Source organism: Panthera pardus, unplaced genomic scaffold (assembly GCF_024362965.1).
Source record: "Panthera pardus isolate Hobbes unplaced genomic scaffold, ASM2436296v1 HiC_scaffold_25, whole genome shotgun sequence".
In the NCBI taxonomy this organism is placed as follows: domain Eukaryota; kingdom Metazoa; phylum Chordata; class Mammalia; order Carnivora; family Felidae; genus Panthera; species Panthera pardus.
Window position 1 is genome coordinate 96,288,107 of NW_026526821.1, and position 12,537 is coordinate 96,300,643.

At 35.2% G+C, this 12,537-nt stretch overlaps 1 long non-coding RNA gene across 1 annotated transcript; it reads left to right on the forward strand.

Moving 5' to 3' along the window:
• The first annotated feature begins 2,310 nt into the window (after positions 1-2,310).
• Positions 2,311-12,253, forward strand: LOC109264973 (uncharacterized). The gene is made up of 3 exons (XR_002078975.2): positions 2,311-2,380; positions 3,878-3,959; positions 11,991-12,253. It is a non-coding gene; the product is annotated as an uncharacterized LOC109264973 (long non-coding RNA).
• The last annotated feature ends 284 nt before the right edge of the window (positions 12,254-12,537 follow it).

Consider the following 12,537-nt stretch of genomic DNA (forward strand, 5'->3'; position numbering starts at 1 on the left):
GAAACAACAAAAAGGATGGAAAGTAACTGTAAGGATGATTTCAATTACGTGCAGGTATTTACGTGTGTACATATATATGTGTTATAAAAAACAAAAAAAGGGATTGGTTTTATTTCCTCGAAAAACAAGATAATATTATAATCAATGAAAAAATCTAATAAGATGGGCAATTTGTATGACATTCACACATGTCTTCAAGTTTTACTACCCTGTTCCATTGTAGCTATACATATAGTAATGATACACATTGAGAATACTGACAGAAGAAGATATCCATTATATAATTTTTATCATTTTCTTTCACCAGGTCTCATGTCTTGTCTTAGGGTATACTATGAATTTGTATTTTTCAAAATCCTGCTTTCATCTTGTTTTACACTGTTTACCTTAAGTAATTTCTGTTGGCTCCTTTTTCTTTTATTTAAATATTTATTTGGCCTCACGTCCAAGAAAAGGGGAATTAATGTTTATTGATAACAGCATCTCCTCGGGACTGTAAACACCTTATCTTGCATCAAATATATATATATATATATATATATATATATATATATTTATATATATATATATATATATATCTCATAACATTATAAAGGTTTGCATATTTTACGTGTGAAGGAACTGGATATTCAATAGTTAAGATTCTGGCACTAGATAGGGCAACAGAGAAATATCTTTTGGGAGAAACTTACTAGTCCCTTTAACTCGCACCACATTGCTGACACACTAAAGTGTTTTCAAGGCACATGGAAGGCTGACTGAGGAAATCAGAGAATGTAAAGCCTTTAACCTTCTTCGAAATGAGGCCACATTTAGAATCAGAATGTTAGATAGGACTATAATATTTCAGATGCTTCTTTAGAATCCATTCATTGCTCCCTTCCATAGGAGGAGGAGTTTGTTGGCCAATAAGATAATGTAAAGTTATGTTTGTACAGGTAAATCCTCAATCATATTCTATGTCACAAAATTTTCCATATTTATTTTACGAAAGATGCCAATGCTAAGAGTACAAAGTGAATTTCATGATTTAACCCTTTTGTGCCATAATCACAAGCCAGTTTAAGTCACCAGGCCTTTCTTCAATTCCTCAAATGCACTTAACTTTTTCCATTCTTAGGCCTTTGTTCACTGTTTTCTCTCCTGGAAACTTTTCCACATCTCCTTGCCTACTTCTACTCTCCTTTGTTTAATTTTTGTTTTTTCTCAGCCATCAGAATTTAGCTATTATTTCACTTTCTCAAGGAAGCTGTCGCTAGTTCTCTATACTAAATGCGGTCACAGAGACACCCCTTAGGTTAGCTTTGCAGCTTTTTCGCAGTTATAATTAAAATATTGACTCCTTAAAAACTTTACTAAAATTATCCAAAATATTAAAAATGCCTCAGGTCTGGTTTTCTTTAAATACTCTCCTTTAATGTGAAGATAGCCCTCAAAACAGCGGTTGCAAACTAGTGATGCAGCATGCAGATGTATTTGCTAGGCTCACACAATGTTTAAAAATGTGATTAGTTACTAATATGTGAATAATTAAAAATTTAACTGCAAAAAAATTTCCTTTCCTAAAATTCAGAAGGTCTGACACATCTAGAATCTACTTTCCTGAATGACAATAATTAACGAGAAACATGTGGCCTCTGTACCATTTTAAATGGAACATTTATAAAATATATTTCTCATTTACCACTACTCCTGGCTGGTTTTATGTCTGACTTTCTTGTCACATTTCCATTGCCTCCATGTCTTTTGCAGGCACTTGAATAGCCAATTCGGCCTGGGAGGTTTATATGTGAAATCATTATCTACCCCTAACCCCCAAACCAGTGCTCTTCATTTTAATGTACATATGGATCCTGAGGAATCTTGTTAAAATGCAGATTTTGATTCAGTACATAGAGGTGTTGGGTTCCGAGAGTTTGGACTTCTAACATGCTCCTAGGTGATATGCTGAAGCTGTTGAAACATGAGCCACACATTAAATAGGAAGGCAGAGCTACATGTATCTAGGTGAAAACGAGATTCATGTGGAATTGCTCAATAGAATCAGGTTGATCCTACTATGAGGGAAAATAATGAGGTTGGGTCTGTGGCCTCGTGTCCTGACTCAGGGAGATAGATTTGAAGAATTCTCTGGAATAAGGTACTCTGAGCTATGTGAATGGAACGCAAAAGTGAGTAGTACTGAAGGAAGGAGTGTCCTTGGGTACTAATGGTAGACTTGGCCTAGATCACAGGCATATAGTCTGTCTTGACAATGGATTGACAGCACTAAGAGTTCTGGATTTTTAGGGAGAGTTCTAGAATGCATGGCACAGGTCGCAGAATATGGTAAATTGTGCCCTAAATGGTATAAGGCTCCATTGATAGAGAAATAGAGAAGGTATATAAATGTATTTTCTGTTTATCTGATTAATCGTGTTATAACTTAGAGAGCAGACAGAGTAATTATTAGGTATCTAATTGTTGTATGATTATTTCTAAATAATACTGAGTTTAGTCAGCAGCAGTACTGTTTAGCTACCATGTGTTGAGTTACTGTCATGAAGGATCACAATGTTCTTGGTGATTACCTCTATATGTTGTGTCATGGATGGAGTATGTGTGTGTTGGGGGGAGGTTTGAAAAATTAGTGACTCACAGTATCATTCCCTTTTCTCAGTCTCTCTACCTCATTTCTTTCTTGCCTAAACTGACTTACATAAGAAACAGATGAAAAATAACACATGCAAAATGTGGTAGACAGAAAAGGAGAGGGGGAAATAAGGAAGAACACATGCCTGAATTTAGTTTGTGGAAAAACAGTGAAGAGAAATTATGGGGAGGGTTGTCTATATAAAATCAATTATTAATTATGTTTTGGAGAATAATCACTGCTCCTAACTTTGCTCTTCAGAGGAATTCAGAAGACATAATATAGTTATTCAAGGCTTTGAAGTTAGAACAATTTTTCTTCATATTATAACTAAGCCATTATGGAACTTAAAGGAAGCAAAATCCAGTATAATTTTATTAATTAAATACCTAAAACATATTCTTACATATTGTGAATGCAAAATATATTTATTAATTAGCCATTGATTTAAGTTAACATTTTTTCATAACTGATAGGTTTATGTAATGACTAATTTTTTGCATGCAACTTAGGATATTTGTGTTAATGTTAAAAAATGAAATTATTTTTAAATGTGGAGACCCTCAGTCCAGGGATAGGCATGGTGTATATACCATCACAAAGGATTTCTCGATTCCATATCTGATGTTAATATACTGAGCTCAAAACCACACCATAGAATTTAGGAGTTGGTTAAATTTTATATGATATATATATATATATATATATATATATATATATATATATATACACACACACACACACACACACACACACACACACACACACATATGTACTTCATATTGGAAATATCTATAGATAATTTATAATTATAAAACTGATTCACAAATATACTACAAATGTAGAAAATGACCCAGTGCTGAAACACAAAAAGATTAACAAGATGAAAAATATTTTTGATTTTAATATACAGATTCTAGACAAATCAAGTAGTAAGTCTTATTGATAACAAGAAACAAGTGAGTATTTAGGACAAGTGAAGACACACAAATGCACACACACACACAGTTTTTTGAATAAGATCTAGAAAGTAAAATAACATTTGCAGTTCATTATTAAACTTTTATCCAAAATGTCCTCCTTTAGAGACTTATGAGCAGAAGTCACAGAAACATTTTTAAAAAGTTAATAATAGCTAGAATATCTAAAGGGGTATTCACTGTTCCACCTGCACTGTCTCATCCTTACAAGACTTAACTATGTGAACACATAATCTGTGTTTCTTTCTCCTTAACTGACTGACAGATTTTGTTTTGAAGAATCCATAGTGAGATACTTCCAGGGAAGTTTGAACAACTTTGCAAGAAATAAATAGAGGAGAACTTGAGTAAGTGTCACAGGTAATTAAATCATTAGCCAAGTTTTAAGAATCTCATCCGGGGCAGAAATTATAGTCGTGGCTTCTTTATTGTGGTGGAAGTTAATTGTGCCCCCAGTAAAATGTCTGAAAGGGAGTTTCTAATGGTTCCTTGCCCAGCTCCAATCTCAAAATAGTTCATTTGTTTGTGTGCAGGAGCATGTAGAACAGAAACATCAAAAACTTTACAGCTTATAAATAAATTCAAATTAAATGGATTATCTCCTTTTTAAGTTTTTACTACGTATTTTAAATTAAAAGAACGTATTGAGGTAGGAGAGAAACGTGAAAATGTATGAGAAGTATATTGTTCTTGGTCACTTCTTTTGGAGAAGGCTTCCCAGTGATTTTTCCATAATGTTCAAGCTCTTTGGGATGGCTTTTACAGAATCTCTCCTACAAAAGACAGCCAAGGTTCCCATCATTGCCATTTACTCAAGGATCATTTATTTTCCACCTTGTCTACAGTCTCCATTTCAATGTTATCACTGTTGAGTAAATTGTCCAAAAGCAACAATCTGTCATTCACCAAAAACAACTTCAACCCTCTCAGACATTTAGAGGGAATATATCTGGAGCACTATGGAATATAATTTGCAAAACGACATCGTGGCATCCTGAAATCTTTTGTTCACTTCACATGATAGGTCATTTCTCTGAAAGTAGTTATGTCATCACTGCATTGTGGCAGAGTTCCAAGAGCAGATCCTTATAGCTAGTTGAGGTCACTTGGCAAACCTGCTGACAATTCCTGGCCATGGTGAGATTCATCCCAGTGACAAAGTAAATATTCATTTGGAAACACAGACATTGAGCCCTACTGGCTAGGATATATTAAAAGAGTGCAAGTACCCATATAGAGTTCTATGATAAGATGAAATTTAATTTTTCCATATCCAAATAAATGACCATGGAACAATCATATAAATACTGAATGAATGATTGATTCATTAAATCATTTATTCCCTCAACCAAATTTATGGAGTGACTTCTACACCACTGCATCAGATATAAAGGGAGAAGGTCAATGAATTAGTATCAAACAAATATCTTGCCTGTCAAGAGTTATGCAAGAAATGTGGAGGGATATTTAGCAAGAAATACAAAACAATTTCTAAGAAACTATTTAAATATAGATCAGGGAGGTGTGGTCTGGGTACCTTTTTCATTCTTGAATCATCTTGTGATCTCAAAGGTAACTATGCAAAGGCACCACACGTCACAGAATCCCCAGTGGTGGACATCTGTTACCTCTTGGTAGGGTTCCCTAAAAGGGGAATCTGGATTCTTTCAGGAAGTGTATTAGATCTGTCCACAAAAGCATGGGATGTCTTCCGGGGGAATGGAGGCCAAGACTTTTTATTTTACCACTATGTCCATGAAGAGGTTTGCTGTCAGAGCAGACCCTATGTCAGTGAGAAACATGCGCATTTTGTGTAGTTGTTTGCTGCTTCCTTTCCCGACTTTCCTATGATTAAGGAATAAAATTTCACAATAAAATCAATATTTCAATCATAAAAAAACACCACAAACTTCCTCTATGACTGATCAAACTTGATAAATCCAGCCCCATCAACCCAATACCCACTGCAGACTTGCCTTCCTTGCACTACTGGGCCCCATACTCTCCTCCTCTGATGAAATTCACATTCTAAATTGCACAACTGTCTAAAATTAATTAAGGAAGGCAAACTTGATTTTAAAGTATTTCAGTGGCCCACTAGTAAGCCCGCTCTTTTTATCTTAAGACATATCAACAATTCTGGAATGGATTTTTTTTTTTTTTTTTTTTTTTTTTTTAGGAATCATGATCTAATTCATTCCTCTTTTGAAAAGGAAGACAGGCTAGTTAGTAGCAGGTAATTAGCACTGTTAATTTCTGATTTCATGTTCCAGAATTTTAAAATATATGCTTAATGGAGCATCTGAAGGAATCAAGTTAGAAGATAGAAGGTGGTGGAGAAGACATACTTGAAGAGACAATGGCATTTGACAAGTACTGCAAGCCAGTTAGAATGAGAAAGAGAAAAAGAGAAAGAGAAAGAGAAAGGAAGGAAGGAAGGAAGGAAGGAAGGAAGGAAGGAAGGAAGAAAGAGAGAGAAAGGCAGGAGAGGACTGCTGGCCTAGTTAGACATTTTCAATTTCACTTTACTTGAAGGCATGAACAATCTAAATAAAAGGTAAGAGAGAAGATGTCACTGGTTAGAAGTTAGACAAATCTTAGTAGACAATTAACCATTTGGGAAAGCTGTTTGCCTTCATGAACTTCAGTTTCCTAAGGTCTAAAAACAGTGATCAGTTGTTGTGAGGATTAAGTAAGATCATACGTGCGCAACTATGTATTCATAATAGATCCATGACAAACATTTGAATCCTTCCTTGTTCCCCTTAGTGCAGACAGCTTGTTTTATATAATTCTGAGACAATCACCACAAGGCCCCAAAATTTCCTATTAATTTTGCCCCTAAAAACCAAATCTATAGAACCCTGAACTGAATACACCATGGAAATAATACTTTCCAAATAATTTTTATCCTTGTACCTAATAGAATAACTTCTGAATGTATTCTCATGAATCTAGATTCTTTTATATTTTTTGTGTTTGTATTGGCAGATCAGTGGTGTGAGAAAACATATTGGAGCTTTGGGCAAAATAAAAAAAATCAATAATACTGATCATATCTCCATTGTAATATCTCACTTATTGTTCATTTTTGCAATAATTTTGATTTGAAAAATGTTCTAATAAGTATTATTATCTTGATGACTGAGTCTTTTGGAACCTCCTTAAATTGTGTGCCTAACATAAATATCTGACTTGCCTTACCCTAGACCTGGCCCTGTGTGAGATGTTTTTAGATGCAGATTCAGATATTTTGTTTTTGTTACTTTACACTACATTTCAGGATGAACCTCACCAGAGTATATTCTGTGAAATTAGCAACAAGGATCGAGGTGAAAAAAAATTACCACCAGAATATAAGTGGGATTAGTTTATCCTAACCAATAAGGTGGGATCCCTGGAATATTCTCCCTTTACTTTTATTATCTTCAGTGTGACTCCTTTGTGGTCTGCAGCCCAGTGTTTGAAGGCCCCTGAAGGTGTGTGCAGTGAAGGTGGTGCCACTGAAAAACCAGGCATCTCCTCTTTTTGTTAAAACACGCCTAATGCTTCATGTTTTTTCTAACAATAAATTATGATTCATTGAACATTTATAACATATTGGCCATTGGAATATATGTTTTTCCCCACCTTGTTTAATTCTTTCAAAGAAGGCAATAGGAAATTATTACTAATAACATTTTAAAAATGAGCATTTAACAGTTGAACAGATTTAACATTTACAGTGACAAATCTAAAATTCATAGTGACCAACCTATCAAAAGTTTGTTCTTTGAGTCAAGTCCCAAATATGTTAGCCTTGCTCAAGCAAAATAAAATTGGAAGAAATAAGACAAATTAGGAGTTGGAACTCTAAACTCTGGAAATAAGAATTAGACTACAGACTACTATGTCTATAATTAACAGATCTTATGATCCACACAATACCAGAAACAACATCCTAATTAAAGTATTAGAACATTGGGGTGAAAAAAAACCAATGCAACAACAACACACACAATAAAGTAAAAGTGTAAGCACTGAGAATAGAGAAAAAGACATGAGGCAAGGATATTATTGTAGAAGAGAAAAACTGGCCAGGTTCTAGGGAAATCCCAGGAGCTCATATTGGCAGAAGTTGGAGAATAGAACACTATGATTATTCTAGAAAAGATACAGGCAATTAATCAGATGGAGCTTGGCAAGCTGTCTGCTGATTAAAAGCCAAATAGAAAAGGGGCATAATTATCAGAGGGTAAGTAGATGATAAACCATCCTTGTTTACCTGGGACTGAGAAGATTTTTCCAGACATACGTTACACAGTACTAAAAGCAGGACAATCCCAGGAAAACTGAGACAGTCTCAGGCAAGCCATGATGATTGGCCACTCTAGAGTATATTAGAGGTCCTAAGTCTTAGCGATCGATACACAGAACTGGTGGAACTGGATGAGGCAAGCAAAGTCAAGTGTACTAGATTTGGAGATGGGAGGACAGGCAAGTCAACTGTAGGACAGGGCAGATTCAGAGATGGAAGTACAGACAAGAGCGTCAAAGGTCTTAGTCATTCAAAACTCCATTAGGCTAATTACGAGATAATACATGTACACAATGCTGCAAAGTAAATGATAATGAATTTCATAACAGGAATAGAACAAGGGTTATGGGCATTGAGAGGGTAAAGAATTGCCATTTTCAATGAGATGAGAAAGGACACATTAAAACTGGGGTTTTAAGCATGATTGGTTTGTTATTAAGCAGATTTGGAAGAAAGTCAGAAAAAGAAAATATGATATTAGAATGTACAGGAGATGTACAGGTTATACACTGGATTTGACTTTTCATTAGTAGAATTTGAAGGTGAAATAGAGTTTGTAGAAGACAGTATTTGGAATTAAATTTGGGATTTGTGTTTGATGTCAAGATAAACATTTCAGATTTTATTCATCAAACATCAATGAACCAATCATTTGAAAGATTTTGATCAGGGAAGTGGGCAATAATGCTGACCTATGCTTCCAAGGATTTTGTATCCACAATAGTGAACAGATAGATCTGGGATAGGAAGTCACTGGATACACAGAGTTCTTGCAAAAGACAGTAATAATTACACAGAAAGTGAGAAGAGACAAAGGCTTGAAAGAACCAGAGAAGGATAAAAAGAATAGGATAGTGAAAGGATTAGAATTCAAGGCAGTGTGGCAAAATAAGATAAACTCAGGCTTCAGAAATCGACAAGCTTTGGCTGATGTCTCTGATTCTCAGCTTACTGAGGATCTGATGAAATGGCCTGACATACTGACAATATAGCCTCAAGAAGAAATCTCAACTTTTCAAAGCCTCAGATCCTATACATAAAATATATATAATATGACCCATCAGAGGCCTTTTGTTAATTATCAAATATGACAATAAAGTCCATATTATAATACCCAGTACCTAGACCTTTAGTGAATGATGACTATAATACTATAAATTAATAGAAATTGGTTAACTGATTGAAGATGGCAGTAAATTGTATAGAAATGTCAAAGATATTTTCAAAATTTTAAAGTTATATGAGATTCCGCAAAAGTTCATAATATAGCTATTGAGGGTCTCTCTGTATAGTTGTAAATAACTTTCCTGGTTTCAAGCCCCATCTTCCCCACATTCTAGCTCTATAGACTTGAATATTCACCTAATTTTTCCAGTTATTATATGAGGTATACACACAGAAATTGTAAATATATATATATATATTTATTTCATATATTTTTTTTTTTTTCATTTACTAGTTGGTATATATCCTGCAAAATGCTCATATTCCTAAACTTTCTTAGGACTAGATTTTAGTATCAGGCATGTCAAAACGAAAAGAATCATTCTCTAAAGAAAATGACTCTCAATTTTGCAACATATAATAGGTTATCAATAAAGTTATGATGCAGTGCCTGAATGGATGGTACTGAATTAAACCGAGGAGATGCTCAGACAAGAAAGGCTGTACTGTAGGATGGGTATTCCCTTGGCAGGTTAATGGAGGATTCAGGGTTTAAGCATCAGCACATAGCAGGATTCATTTGATGGGATTCTTAAATAGGAATGTGTTTGCAATACTCTATCCAACCTATTCCTTAGAGCACAAGCACCTTGATCTGTGATAAAACCCTGTGGAGTCTTTCTCTTTTCTAGATTCATAAGCTGATTCTACTTATTGCTTGGAGATCCTGATGATGGGGATTTGCATGTTAAGGTGTTAAAGTGGGACCAAAAATTTTCCAGGAGCAGTCATGCGACACCAAAGTTGTAAAAACGTCTTGAATGATGGCAACTTAAAAGACCTAATGGTCCAGGCTAAATGGAAAATAAACCTGAATATAGTACAGAACCATTCCCAAGAAATGTTGGCTTTGAAGGAAGTTCATTTTGCATGCCACATTGGTCCTCTCTGAAGGTGATTTTTTTTAAAAAGAGGCAAACTGAGGACATCCTGTGCTTTCCACACAGACGATAGTAAAAATTGAGAATACCAGTGCTCACATTGGAATTTCCATAATGACTAGAGAATATATATCCATATGGCTTGGGAATGTCCCTCAGCCAATAACTCATAGAAGGAAATTATAAGTGCACTAAGGGGCATCGTTAACAATGATATTCTCTTAACCTTACAGCAATGTATTTCAGTTTATGGAACTTATACCAGCATTTACAGATCTTTGGGGAAAGTACTAAATATGGGTTTAATCACCATGGTTAGATATGTGAATGACCAGGCTGGTAAAACTGTTTTTGAGAGTATACTCCTTTTAATTTCAACAGGTGTTGGAAAAATGGATCTGCATGGAATATTCATGCCTTGTATAAAGATATCTATCTAGTAAAGAAAATGAAAGGTGCTCTATAAGAATTCATTACCAATATGAATATATTAAGAAAACCAAATTGTTGGTTGCTAGCATAAAATTAATTGTGCTTTGTTAAAGTTGAATTCACAATACAATTGTGAAGACATTCATAAGATGGTAGGCATTTATTGGATACAACAGCTCAAGCTAACACATTTTTATGAGAGGTAGATATGATTCAATTATTTGCTGTTAAGTTACATTTCCTTCCCTCCTGTCTAAAGCAGTTGCCTTAGCAACACAGGTGCCCAGATGACTCATCATGCATATTGTTTTGTCTTTTCCTCTGCTTTGATCTGTTCTCTAATATGTCAGGTTTAAAAAAAAAAAAAGAGAGACTTTAAGAAAATGCTTTGGGGACATTCACCAAGAAACGACCCTAGGAAAGGGCAGTTTTAGATACTTTTTTCTTCTCCCACCACATGCATTTAATCATAATAGTCATGCAATGTGGTCTGTATACCCTGCTCCATTCTCTATCCATCCTTCAATGTTTAGTTCATCTGGCTCTTCCATGAAGTTCCTTGGTACCATATTTGCTCAAATCTCTACTGCCCCTGAAGTTTTGTAACAATTCATAAGTGGACTATTGATCTGCCTTGTCCTGTGGTTATTGTCTTTTTTTTTTAAATGTATGATAGTACTGAATAGGGCTATGATAGAAATAAGCAGTTTGAGATATGAGCACAAAGGAGGAAAATCTGACCCAGTAAAGCCAAAACTTGTTCAATACTCTGGTGCACAAAGGAATAGTTATCCTGGATGGAAACAGGCCATTATTGTACATGAGTTCTGCTCATATATATAAGCAAAAGATGTCCATTTTAATAATTTTCCTTGCTGGCTAACATAAATGGTATCTAAAATGTAGTAGGCACATTTGTCTAAATAATTTCAGCAGAGGTTATTGCCAGGAAAGGATTTTGGGGTCTGGACTTTACCTTTACTTGCTACAACACACACAGCCTGAATTAAGTGGTTAATTAGTTGCTTATACATACATTATACAGAACCTACACTTAACAAAGGCATAGAGTGGATGGGTACCATTTTTAGCATAGCTCTATTCCCTCTTAGCAATCACTTCTTCTCAACAAAGTTGCAGAACTTTCTGAGTTTTTGAATATGGCAATTTCTTTCTCATTACCAGCACCTTATGCTAACAATGCCTCTCTTTCCCCACTATCCCATGACTGTGTCATCCCCAGAGAGAAGTCAATCTTCACTACGGTGGCATGAATATTGCTTGCCACATGCTTAGCACATTCGATCTCAGACATAGCACGTTTATATTTAATAAATGTCCAATGGCATAACTTGATGGTGTTATGGGGGATTTGTGGACAAAAGACATTTTGGAGCACACTAAATCATATAAACGTCTTTCTGTGGCACCATGTTTTCCTCTGCTACTAATCTGGCATTACAAGTGAAGAAATATCAATTGTCTAAGGCCAACTCAATTTTGGAGAATGGAAATTTTGCATTTTCCTTTCTTTTCCTTCCTAGAAAGGATTGCTCCTCTCACATGGACCACACCAAGTACTCTTCCTAGGAGAATGAAACATCACTTAGGAGACTGAATTGAGATGGATTGAGAATTCACTTTATTAGAAGAAACACCTTCATTTTTCTCATTAGTAAATCTAACTAGACGGTGCTATGCAGTCATGATCATATTCATCTAGATCTCACATCTTTGCAATGCAGGACCAATGGGATGCATAAATATTACATGAATGTGTTCTAGTGGTAACTATAAAGAAACGCAAATAATTTGGGGCGCCTGGGTGGCACAGCCAGTTGAGCGTCTGGCTTCAGCTCATGTCATGATCTCACGGTTCGTGAGTTTGAGCCCTGCATTGGGCTCTGTGCTGACAGCTCAGAGCCTGAAGTCTGATTCGGATTCTGTGTATCCCTCTCTCTCTGCTCCTTCCCACTCATGCTCTCTCTCTCTCTCCTTCAAAAATAAAAACATTAAAAAAAAATAAAAAAAGAAACACAAATACTTTGCCTAAATCAGTACATGAAACATACACTTTGTAGAAACCAATTC